The sequence below is a fragment of the Carcharodon carcharias genome, chromosome 20 (assembly GCF_017639515.1).
Source record: "Carcharodon carcharias isolate sCarCar2 chromosome 20, sCarCar2.pri, whole genome shotgun sequence".
Taxonomy (NCBI): domain Eukaryota; kingdom Metazoa; phylum Chordata; class Chondrichthyes; order Lamniformes; family Lamnidae; genus Carcharodon; species Carcharodon carcharias.
Window position 1 is genome coordinate 90,056,758 of NC_054486.1, and position 13,775 is coordinate 90,070,532.

A 13,775-nucleotide genomic window follows, 5' to 3' on the forward strand; every position below is an offset into this window, starting at 1 on the left:
CATTTTTCACAGATAATCTCTCTCTCTATCTTGATTATACTATTTGAGACTAGCCTTAAATTGGAAAAGTGCTTATTCTGCACCCCTCAAGCTTAAGGTTTTTATTTAATAGCATATAACATTTTAGTGGAAGTTGCTGAAGGCTTATATTTGACCTTAAATTGTCATTTTTTATTGTCATTCCTGTTTAATTTTGATGAATAATATATTATCCTTCAGATCTTCAAAGCATTTTTAGTCTTCCAGATTATAGCCAGAGGCTTTACCAGGCTCTCAAGATCAGCAAACTATACTTCTGATTTCCATGTCAAAAATGTACCATGGTTTGTACCATGCAACAGAAGGAATGGTTCTTCTAATCAACTCCTTTCATAAGAAAAAATACATCCATGCTAAGCTAATTTATTACAGTGAGGAAAAGATCCCAATTTCTGCACACAAATTTAATCTTTACATCAGATCAACTTTTCTTTAAATGGAGTTGCCTCTCTCCACGGTGGGAAATCTTTCTGTTAAGATATCCTGTTGATTGTGTTTCATATTTCATGTTCTCTCTTCATATGCTTTATTATTCTTTTGCCTGATAAGAAACCTTATTGGGTTTACTAGAAATCTTCTCAATGCTGTATTGCTTCAGGCTTACTAATATACAGAAAAGATAGTCTGCCTCTAGGGAGTTTATGAAACTTCCTATTTTTAAAATTGCTTTTAAAACTCCCCAGTCTTCAGCTTCTCCTAGATTTTTTATGACATAATTATAACATATTGACCAAACATCTGATATCCTCAGTACTGTACTGCACAGTACAGTTTTGTGATTCCATCATCTCTCACAGTGTCTAATTGTGGATTTCTGGTGTATTTTCATATGTTTAACATTATTAGGATGTCCACTCACTGCTGCTTTGTAAGTAATGGATACAGCAACAACTTGCATTTACATGGTACGTTTAGTATAGCAAAACACCCTCAGATGCTTCACAGGACAACATTTGATATTGAGCTACATGAAGAGATATTAAGTCAAGTGACAAAACAGTTGACCAAAGAGGGAGGTTTTAAAGAGTCTCTTAAATGAGCAGAGCTAAAGAGAAAGTCAGCTTTAAGATGGGATTTCCAGAGTTTAGGGCCTTGGAAGCTGAAGACATGGCCACCAATGGTGATGAAAATTGGAAATGCGCAGGAGGTCAGAATCGGAGGAGTGAAGGGATCTTAGAAGGTTGTAGGAGAGGGTACAGCGATAGGAGTGGTGAAGTCATGAAGCCTATTGAAAACAAGAATGAGAATTTTAAAATCAAGGTATTGCCAGACAGGGAACCAATGTAAATCAACAATGCGTGAATTGGCCTTGGTGTGAGCCAGGATCTATAACCCCAAACCTAGAGACTGTTTATTCATAGCTTAGTGTTGCTCATTTAAATACATAATTAATTTTGCAATCAGTTAAACCTTGCATTTGATTTGTGCAGCAGAGTTTTGAATGAGTTCATGTCCACGGGAGGTGTGAGTTGGAAGACCAGGAATAGTCGAGTCTAGAGGTGATGAAGACATGGATGAAGGTTCAGCAACAGATGAGATCATTTTATTTTAACATTAGACTTATTTCTTAGAAATTTGCCCAGATTTCTAAAATTAACACACAATATTGAATTCTTACATCAGTCAGAAATATATGATTGACATGCTTTGCCTGTTTATTGTTATTCATTAATGGAAAAGCCAAAGGCCTCTGCAGTTATTTCAGAACTGGTACAGAATTATACTGCTGTCATATTCACTGTGGCTCCACATTTTCATTTCAAAAGCCTTATTGGGTAATGCTGCTTTTGAAAATCTTTTTGTACTATTTCAATACATTAACTTAAACAAAAGATGCCTAAACACATCTTCAAAATATGAAAGGATCTCTTTTCAATAAACAAGATGAATGGTGCATACCCAACAGTCTAAGAATGCAAGTATTTCAACAGCTGTCACAGATTTCTAAATTACAATAAATTCAATTATTCAAATGAACAGTTCTAATTGCTGTTAAACGTTGTACACTGAACTGTACTCAGAATCAAATGGTCAGCCACTCTACTCCAAATGAAAGACATTGAGAGACAAATGATATTGAAAATAAGTTATCTTTGACCCAATGATGCTGCTGGTCTATCCAGAGGAATAAATAAGACAGTAATGTGAAAAGAAAAGCAGTTGTCTAGGATGCACAGGAGAACATCAGGGGTTTGACCGATGTTTGACAGGTCCCCTAAAGGGGTTTGAAAAGTACCTAAGGCACAAAAATGCAGCTGTAACTTATTATTTTAAGAGTCAATGTCATTGTGACTTTTAGCAGCAGTGGCTGCAAAATCAGTCAGGTTCATTGTCGAGGTTTAACATTGCCTTTATTAGTATCTCTGCTTTAGAAAAAAAGCACCAGCTTGAACATCCTCCCCAGGGGTGTGCTTCTGCCTTGCAGCCTGACATCCTCTGGGCAACAGCCACATTCTCAAATTGGAGCTCAGTGACAATGTAGTACAGTTGTTGGATAATTTGTGTCACTTTAGCAGCAGCCAGAGAAATTGTTCATTTAATTTACTAATGTATGGTAATTTGCGAAGGCTGTAGGGTTTATTAAAATGAACACAGGGGCATAACCGTTCATTTGTAGCCACATGCTTCTAAATTAATTTTAGAAACAGATATCTGGTAAATTTCAACAGCCAGAAAACTGCAATTGCAGTTTATGAATGCGTTCTTCTGCAAATTAGAAATTGTCAAAAAGTTGTGCGTTCACAAAGAATCATTTGCACACGTGGAGCTAATTTAAAGCAAGACCTGCCAAGGCTCTTCATAAAGACGCACATGGCAAAAAAGATTGGTTCTGATGAGATTTGTGAAGTTGGAGGGAAATAGCATGGCAGAGAGCTTTAAGATTCCAGCATGCAAGGTCGTGGTATCATTTTCAGCCTTTGTTTTATTGGGCATTTTTATGTTTGTTATTTAGTCAATTATAAGCAAGGGTCGGTGATTATTTGATTTTATTTTTGAAGTGGCTAAAATCGTTTGGATGTTATTGCTGCCAATGAGCTAGATATAGTTAATGCCATTCCAATCTTCAAAATAAGTGGGAAGCAGGATCCAAGAAATTCTAGCCTGCCACTTGACATCTATCATTTCAAAACTACTGGAATCCATTGTAAAGCAATCCAACCAGGAGCATCCAGTAAGAATAAAGACAACAGTATTGATAAAGTGAGTGAAAATGCAAACATGATTGTTTGCCAAAGACAGAAACAGTGATTGCTTCACAGTAAAGGGAAAATTACTCATGCAGATCTCATGTGTGTTAAGTCATATGAAATGCAGCTTGACAATCCCTGTCAAGCCATTGACAAGCCCGTTGAGATGCTAAAATGCATGAAATATAGTTGGATCCTACTTGCAGTATCCAGTGGCTCCCCTACCCTAATTGTTAGTTTGCCATTATTGAAATTGCAGTATTAATCTTCAGTGCAGCTTCCCTTTAAGAGGGATAACTTGAGCTTACGCTGCCACATGGTTTCTGAACAATGCAGCTTGTCCCACTGCTGACCGCAGAGGCAGCCAGCAGTGTTAAGATGGAGACAGAAGTGTGGCCCCTGCTCAAACAGACACTACAATCATGCAGGTTGAAGCAGGTGCCTCAAATTTACATGTCTCTCCTCAACCTGAAAGTACATGAACAGATCGCATATCACAGCTCCTGTGACCATAAAATGTGGCAACTGAATTTCTAACCCACAGTGTTAAGAATAAGAGGGCCTCCTTTTAAAACGGGATGAAGAGAATTTATTTTCTCTCAGAGGGTTATTGGTCTGTGGAATTCTCTTACCTAGAAAACAGTGGAGGCTGGGTCATTGAATTTATTCAAGATAGAGTTAGATTTTTGATAGACAAGGGATTCAAGGGTTATGGGGAGGCAGAGATGAAAATGGAGTTGAAACCACTACCATCCATGATCTTATTGAACGTCAGGGCAGGCTCAAAGGTCTGAATGGCCTACTTCTGCTCCTAAGTCCTATGTTCCTATTTACCTTATCATGAGCCTTGTTATGAAACCATGCAACAACCAGTATAATTTTGTGGTGGTTGTCTCTGAATGTTGATGGATTTTCTGTTTAAGTACAGTGGTACAGGGTGCACTGAAGCTCAGATGGATGAACCTATTTCATTTATAATGCCACTGTGACTATAAAATTGGAGTACATTTCTCTTATTGCTGCTGATGAGCCTTGGAGAATTAGACAAAGGTATTGCAGTATTGGCGGGCTGTATTTGGGATCTCCCAGATGCTGCAATGGTCCACGTATTAGCTCACACTTGCCATGTCCCCTGAAGGTGGCTGGAAGGATCCAGAAGTGTAAAAGTTCAGTGTCTTTGTCAGTCAAATTCTCAATGTTAAAGCAGCCTTTCGTGGTTGACTGCATTTCCATGTCAGCTGGCAAAATGCAGTGATTCTCCCTCTGCTGAGTTTGAGTCTCCTGTGGCACAGCTCTTTGGAAAGGCATGGAGGGGCCACGTGGATTCTCTTCCAATGCCCTCACTGCTCTTGTCCTTGATGCCCTCTCTAGTGCTTCCCCATCCATCCACGTCAGAGTGACTCTCACTGAGACACATAAAATAATGTGTTTTTCAATAAACCTCCCACTGCAACTGTATTGTGACTCCGCTCATGGATTGCAATATGAAGGTTAAAGCAGCCCCTCTATTTGTATCACTTTATTTGTCATGAATAAGAGGGCTCAGGAGACCCACAAAACACTGAAGGGGAACTCGAAAGAATGTCTCTTGGTAGTACATGTTCCATCAAAGAATAAAAGATTTTGTAGGGTTCTTGCGAAATTCGGGATGGAATTGTTGGAACGGTCATGGAAATACCAAAAGAATAGATACAACAGCAAATTGTAAGGCAATAATGCTGGAGTAAATCGATTAGCATTGTTAAAACTGTGCCGAGCTTGGATCATTAGTTGGAAATAAATCAAATTCTGTGAAATTCTTTGAGGGAAAGTTAGCGATATTGTATATGTTCATTTTCAGAAACAATCTAATGAGTTCCATTTGAAGATGCAAGATCATCTTGAGAACACAGCAACAAAATAAAGCTGGTAAACAGGACTATAGGTCTCTTACCAGTCGAGGGACACATTCTGGATGCAATCTGTCTTCAGGAGATGTTGATGAGCAGATTTATAAAAATTCCTTCAATCACCATCTTGATTTTAAAAGTTGACATGATTATACAAGTGATTTTTGCCACTGTTGTGAAAAATGATTGTTAAGTTTCATATTACAAGTTTCTTATATATTGTCCTATTTTTAAATGTCAGCAGCAGACAGGAAATTCCATGGAGCTGCTCCCATTCTTCCACTATATCCAAAGTGTGTCATCAGCTCTGCTTACATATGTCCACACATCCATCGCAACTAAGCTGTCAAAGCAGGGCTCACTTTGTGGAAATTGTATCAGCAATGGTCTCTTAATCAATTATTAGTGTATTCTGCAACCTCCCAATCTTTTTTTTCTCTCTTTCCTAAGTATCTTGCATTTGTTATATAAGATCATAAGAAATAGGAGCAAGAGTAGGTCATTTGGCCTCTCGAGCCTGCTCTGCCATTCAATAAGATCATGACTGATCTGATTGCCTGCCTGCCTTCCTTTAACTCTCTTGTAGATTAAAAACTTGTCTAACTCAGCCTTGAATATATTCAATGACCCAGCTTCCACTGGAATCTGAAGAAGAGAATTCCAAAGTCTAGTGACCTTCTGCAAGAAAAAAAATCCTCCTCATCCCCATCTTAAATGGAAAGCCCCTTGTTTTTAAACAGTGTTACTTCAGTCTAAACTCTCCCACGAGGGAAAACATCCTCCCAGCATTATTAAGTCCCCTCAGAATCTTATATGTTTCAATAAGATCATCTCTCACTCTTCTAAACTCTAATGAGTATAGGCCTCATCTGCTCAACCTTTCCTCATAAGCCAAGTATATCTTTAATGTTATGCCTATGTCTCCTTATTCCACATCCCTCAATCAATAATAATTGTTATTGTCTACACTGTCCTACCCCTTTTTGATAGTTAGGTGGCTTTAGTGTAGTGTTTGAGTATTAAACACTCCACTTTGCAGCAATGCGAACAGCGATATAGTGGTAGCTCCTGGCCCTATCACTTATAGAAATGCCAAGCTCGTAAGATTATAAGAAATGAGAGCAGGAGTATATTATATGGCCTGTTGAGCCTGCCCTGCCATTCAAGATCATGAGTGATCTAATTTTGGCCTTGCCTCCAATTTCCTGCCCATCCCCCATAAGCCTTGACCTCCTTGTTGATGCTGCTGATGCTGGTTGCATAGAAAGGTTTGCATCATTTGCACAATTCAATCTAATGTTTCAATGTATGGCTTATTATTGATAAAGCTTATGTTAGTAAATGTAGCATGCCACATATTATTGCCTGGCATATAAATATTCCTATGCATGTGACAAATTAATATGCATCACCAACAAAATTGGAAATGCTGTAAACTGGACCTGTGGGCATCCGTACTCCAGAACTGATGATTAAAGGTTAATTACCTGAAACATGGGGCAGAATCTTCTGTTCAGCGAGTGGGGAATGGGGCTCGCTCGCCAACGTGTAAAATGACGTGGGGTGACATTGGGCGTACGTCTCAAATCAGTTGCGTGCCTGCCAAACTGTCAAAGGCCTATTAAGGTAATTAATAAAGTAATTAACATGGTTAATGGACCTGCCCATCCAACCTTAAGGTTGGCAGGCAGGCTGGGAGCCCTGGCGGGCTTCTGAAAAAACATGATACCTCATCCACGGGCAGGACAAAGTTTCATGAGGGTATTAAAATTTTTATAAAATGTTTAAATAAATGAAATTGACATGTCCCAGCTCATGTGACAGTGGCACATGAATGGACATGTCAGTAATGTTTTTCCCCTTCTTTATTGAACCTTTCAAACCTGAGTCAATCTCCCTGAGGCAGCACTTTGCCTCAGGGAGATCTGTGCGCTCTTTCGTGCACATGTGTGAAAGAGTGCACTCCTAGCTCAGGGAACCATAGTGCTTCCTGGTGGACGTCACGCTATGCGGCCCTTAATTGACCCGCCCATGTAAAATGGTGCCGTGCCCCCGACTGGGGGCGCCAGTCAGGAACCCACCCATTCGTGCCCGCTCCCGCACATTCCCCCAAACTGGGGGAAAATGTTGCCCATGAACCCTGTTACTCTCTCCACAGATGCTGCCAGCCCAGCTGAATGTTTCCAGCATTCTCTGTTATTATGTCAACGGATGCACACAAGACAGATAACACTGGTCAGAGAAGATGGGTTAATGTTTTCTGTGAGAATTTAGTCGCATTCTCTGATGTGGCGTCACGAACAAATGAACACAGTTATACAAATAATAATGGACAGCTGAAGATCCTTCCAGCCTATCTTATCCAATTATGTTACCCTGTGTATCACAATATATACACATGCCACGTCATCTCTTGGGAGAGACAGGAAACTCAATAAAAATCCAGGCTACATTGGGGAAATAAATCTAGGAGAATCCTGCCAGACCCATCCAAGTAATCAAAGCTGGTTTTGGAGCTCACACTGTCTAAGTTAAACCCAAAATGTTGCCCTATTGTTTCCTTCAATGCCCATTAGCAGTGATATTCAGAAGAAATTTCTTCTGCTTACAATGTCTTAGCAATGTCATTGAGACACCAGGATGATTTCCTGTGTTTGTTCTTCCGATTCAATGTTTGTGTACGATTTTACCTTTCTGATCTTCTATTTTTCCTGTTTGTTGGTAACTTCACGCTGTATGCAATTTGAGTTCCTGCAGTTGTCAAAAGCAACATGTGTTCATATGGAAACAACAAAAAATGATTCCTAATATAAAACAGCAGGGTTAATTTTTCAACTTTAGTAGATCTAATTTAATTTAAATCAAAGCTATCTAATTTCACACATTGACTTTTGTGGATATCAGCACGTGTGAAACTCAAAAAGTAGTGGTCTGAATAAGAGCATGAAGTCATTCATTCAATTCATCACAGTTACCTTATTTATGTTCTGATAGTTCTGCTGACGAGTCATATGGACTCGAAACGTTAGCTGTGTTCCTCTCTGCGATGCTGTCAGACCTGCTGAGTTTTTCCAGCTATTTTTATTTTTGTTTCAGATTTCCAGCATCCGCAGTATTTTGCTTTCACCTTATTTATGTGTTAATCTTCAAATTTGGAATCAACTCCAGGCTTCATTTATCTGCAGGAAAGACAGTCATTTGAAAGCAGAGTTGAACATATATCATATGCTTGGCACTAGTATACTCATGTAGGACAAGGAAAGCTGGATTCCAATGCAATAAAACTGAATGAATGGAAACATTCAAAGCAGTCTTCAAATAAAATGCCAGTTTTATGTCTTCTTATAGAACCTGATTGGTAAATATGTGTCAGAATTATACAGGATTGCTGTCAGTCTATCACTGATTGTTCTTCATAGTTGAGAGTTTAGAACACACTGGCATGCATTCTCTGTTTAGATCTCACACAGTTATCCACAGTTCAGCCTTTAGTGCCTTCCTTTCTTTACTTCTCTTCATGGTGGCTCCCCGTGCTGATAAGAGTCCCAGGAGTACTCTCACCTAGCACAGGTACGACAGGCTGGTTGGTCTCCTTCAGTGCTGTATGATTTTATAAACTCTGGTAATTGCTGTCGGCATAAAGCATTAAGCTAGCAGCAATAATGCACTGACTCTTGCATACCATGCATCTCCAGATGCAAAAGGAGAGAATGATAGCAAGGTGGCAGCCCATTTTACATCCATCTCAATTTTTCTGAGTCTGATCAAATAGGTGGCGATTTTCATTTTCAAAGGGCAGAATCGCCCCAGATTTGCACTAAGTGCTGTAACAAGCGGAGAAAAGAACATTTTACCCACCTGACGCAGTAGTGGCTTTTCATGCCAGGTTATCCCAATCCCGCCTCATTAATCATGTATTCCTGGGAAACATGCTGTTTCGATGGTGGGCAGGCTCTCATTTGCTCACCATGCCATCACCTCGCCGCTTCCTCATACCAGGTGCCATATTTAAAGTGTAGCCACACACACACCTCTCGGCGCTTCCAGCCTAGGACTGCTGCACAGAAGACATGGCCCCGAAAGGCAAGAAGACTGCAGCTCCCTGATTCAATGACGAGCCCCTGGAACGCCTTCTGGACACTGTGGAGGCCTGCTGTGAATTCCTCTACCCCGCTCTGGCCACAAGAGGTCCAGTAATCTCACCACTCCAGCTTGGTAGTTGATCACAGTGGTGATCAGTGCCAATGCTGTACAGAAGAGGTTGGCCATCCAATGCAGAAAGGGGTTGAATGATCTCATCCATGCCACCAGAGTATGGCAACCATCTCATCATGCTGAAACCGCACACTCAAGCCCATCGCACGTTCACTGGCATTTTACTCACTGCCAGCTCAAGGGACGTCACCACCCATTCTCACATACATACCCTCACATCTCCATCTGGTCTCATCTCCTCTGGACGCTGTCTCCTTAGCCCTCACCATCTTGAGGCCACTTGCACAATTCAACTTGTGCCCCCACACTCACCCTGGGAATAGCCCCCTTCCCCAGTACAGCCCTCAGCCTGCAGCCTCTTCCTTTGCCTGAGGCCACTTCTTCCCCCTTCCCCAAGCAAGCCCTAGACCTGCATCCGTTGAAAAGCCTTACACCTAGTCTGGTAGGTAGAGACCTGCCCGTGAGCCCCCCTAAAAGTGCTGGGGTTCTGTTGGCGAAGCCTGGGCACTGATGACAGCGAGTGCTGCCGGAAGCCAGGTAGTCAAACAAAGCTCAAAGTCCCAAGTGAAGTGCAGCTCACCAAGTGCATGTCGCTTATGTACAATTGTGAAACCCGTCAGCATGCAATCAGGCTGATGCGCTCAGATAATCCAGTGCGAGGGGATGATCCTGGCGAGCTGGGCTTATAATGATATGCAGATGTATTACAATGAAGTTCCTGACGTCTGACAGTGGGAAATGTGGCCCTCAATTGACATGCAGAGTGGACGATTGTAAACTGGTTTCACAACATCATGTAACCGATTTTTGGCCTTCTTGCCATATTGTCCGCTCCTGCCGCCAAACATGCCTACTGCCAACGGACACGGAAAATTCTGCCCAGTGTCTGGAACAAAATATAAGCCAGCAGGAATCCTTCACCAGAGCAATGAGGTGGTGCTATCCTCACTGCCCAAATTTCCCTTCTTTCTCTGCCGTAATCCTCCACAATTTCAGGAAGGTAAATTACTCAACACCTGCCAACCCCACACCACCGCCTCCACCTTCCCACAGCCCAGGCTTTCCAAAAGTGCCCAAATTTAAATGAATCCTTCCTCTGCTGTTGATATTCTTGAGTTCCCTCTCAGGTTACACATAAATGAAAGGAATCTATCAACCCTAACCATCTGAGTAGATAAACAACATCAAAGTGTAAAAAATCAGATGATAAGCCACACAAATGGCACCAGCTCCCAAAGCACAAGACTGATGTGGCTGGAATTCGATAAGAATGGTTGCCACTGATGGACATGAAACAGTTAACATCATCACGCAGAGGGAATGAGCTAGCTGGCTCATGACTGATTTAGAAACCGGACAATGACCCAGGTGAATTGTAATTACAAATTGCGAGCAGTTCCTGTTTTGAGAATAAAAGGATCATTCCCGCCTGAATTAGCTATGAGCTAAGTGCCCCTCACCATGGAAGGGAAATCATGTTGTCCTCCTGTTTTGTAACCAGCAGGAGAACTGTCTATGCCCTTGCAGTTGTGTATAGCTGTTGTATCATGCATTGTGAAAGGATCAGGGTAAAGGAGTGCGAAGAGCTGGACAATCCAACAGAAAGTTTATGGGATTTACGCCTGAGGTTCAGGTGCATGATAGTGTGACTTGAACACTATAGAAAATGGACAATAATGAAGCGTGGTTCCTGCAGTCAGGAGAAGAAGGATGGGGGCTGGTCATGTCCAGATACAGGCCTACAAACAACAAGCTGCGTGGGTTGCAGTCAAATCGCAAAAGGATTCATGCTGTGATTGTAAATTTCATTGAACTCACAATGGCGATTGTGCTGTGGTTTTGTGGGTTCAATAAGTAAATGGATAGGATTTTCCCCCCAATGGGTGGGTGCGGTGGGTGACCTCGGGAGCGGCCGCGAAGTGTTCTGTTGCCTGTGTTCAGGCCCCGACCACGATTTCAAGCTGGCTGGCCAATTAACGGTCAGCCGGTGTCAAACGCGCGCTGAGAGCCTCAGCGCTCCTGGGGTGGGGGGCGGAAGGAGCGCGAGCACTGAAGTCTGAGCATGCGTGGGGGTGCTCCCTGAAGGCCCAGAGCTGCCTCAGGGAGCTGAAGGATGTAAACATTGAAAATAAAGATTTGAAAAATAAGGGAAACATGTGACATGAACAGAGACACGTTAAAAAATGAGTTTAAAATATATTTACTGTTTTTTAAAATTCACTGTTGGAAACCTCATCCCGCCCATGGATGAGGTTTTGGATAAATGCAAAGGCCGCCTGGCCTATTCGCCCAATCGCCAATCGTAAGATTGGACGGGCAGCGAAAAATTCAACTTAATTACCAGCTTAAGGGCCTTAACAGGCCCCTGAAATGTCAGCGGGCGCACTGCCTACTCTTGCCCATGGCCGCCACCCAAAGTACTGCGTGAGTGTACGATGACATCGGGACACTAGCCCGACGACATCGTGTGCTATTTCACACTTGGGCATGGCTGGCACGCGCCCACAGTCCGAGCTGAAAATCCTGCCCACTGAATCTAAGGTTGAGCCACAGCCTGTTTGCTATGTGTATTTTGTTCTCTCAGTTCCAGGGTCCAAGAGCCGCTGTAAGGAGGAAGGGAACGGAAAGCCTTACACTTGGAATGACCACATTTTCACCAGGTTGTCTTGGTTGCAGGCCTGAACAAATTCTGGCAGGTTTATTTTGAGTTGCTGCCTGCAGCAGGAGACCCTCGGTTCATGAGTTGCCACCAGTACAGGGCTCGAACAAAGTGACAGCAGTTCAAGTGATGGTTAATCACTGCTCGCAGTTGATTTCAAAGGATTAGTGTCACTCCCTTTACATTGACAGGCCCACTGGGTGGAAGAGAATCCTGAAAAACCAAATACTGAAAAGTCGTGTGCAAACCAGCAGAAGAATATGCTCACAGGTATTCGTAGTAACCCCTCCTCACTCCCTCCCTCAGCAATCAAACCCTGGGCACTATCGCAAGAATAATTTCTGAACTATATCCACTTAATACAGTATGATTACAGATTATGAACTACTCCAGTTGCCACTTCTACTGATTTCACTTGTCAACAATTTAAAATAATTTTTGATTAAGTGTACCTCCTCTAAAATAACCTTGTACTGCTGATGTTTCAAAGAAAAATCAATCAAATTAAGCAACAAACTCTCCATTGAGTGCAGTAACTGGTGAATTTTAAATCGGTGACTGGTATCAGCCATCTGAAAAATGTTAGATATAAAGGATGCTTCTGCTATATTTCAACAGACATGTACAGATAGTGCGAGGTGCATTCAGGACTGAAGCAGATCAGTTTACACAATAATGATTATGTTGACAGATACATCACAGTGACACAGGAGCTAGATGCTGACCAGGATAGAATTAACAAAAAAAAAACGCCAAGCCATTAATCAGGACTACAGAGGCAGAAACGCTTGATAAGACAATTCATCTGATACGGCAATCTGTGCCTTCACCCAGAGGAGTAGGATGTTCAGCTAACTTACTGCTCAGGCTTATCTCATGCAGAATTATTTCAACTGAAGGAGGGGTAAGGCAGTAAATGTGTCTGAATGATGCACAGTTCTTTTGCAAAATGGTTTAATTGTCAATAATTGTTCACATGTCCTAGAAATTACTGATGAAAACATTAGGATTAAAGTTTGCCCACAAGAGCCATCAATAGAAATTTCTAATCTCATGGGCGGAATTTTAGAGCCCTGTAGCTGTGGGGGTGGGGTCTCAAAACGTGGCGAGTCGTTCAAAAGTCCATTGGCTGCGTCGGGACCACAAAATCCCATCAGTGTAAAATTCCATCCCATGTTTTAATGGTGAATTATGTACAGATTTACCTCTCACAGTTGAGTCTGGAAAGTAGATTCTGTTGGAGCAGAGGTGCCAGATAATTGTTGCAGTCAAAAGATTCTGATGATAAATTTTATTCTGATATGGTTCTGTGGCGTAAAATGGAATTGGCCTCCTGATGCTGCCTCAATGCAACAGCGGCAACAGCATTAAATGGAAGGGGGTGGGGTGGAATGTTTCTTTCTTCTTCAGGAATCATTGTTAAACTTGCCAGTTTTGTTTTATTTTTAGCAGTTTTGAATAAAAATTCTAATTATTCCTGTTTTCTGCCTCATGATCTTGTTCAGTCTGATTTTACCAGCCTCGTGAACAGGCAGGGAGCCAATCAGAACTGGCAGTCATATTGTGCCTCTCAAGTGGCACAGCCACTGCTTCATTAGGGTTAATATCGACGAAGGAATCTACTTAACTTATCAAAACCCTCTAACTTTCTTTATATTTCTAACGGTTTAATTAAACTTTGAGATCCTTGATTTTGTATTCAAGAGAATGATATGTAAGTATATGGGAGCTTTTATCAGTTTACAGCTCATCATTTTCAAATGGCTGTGGACAATTCCTTGCTCA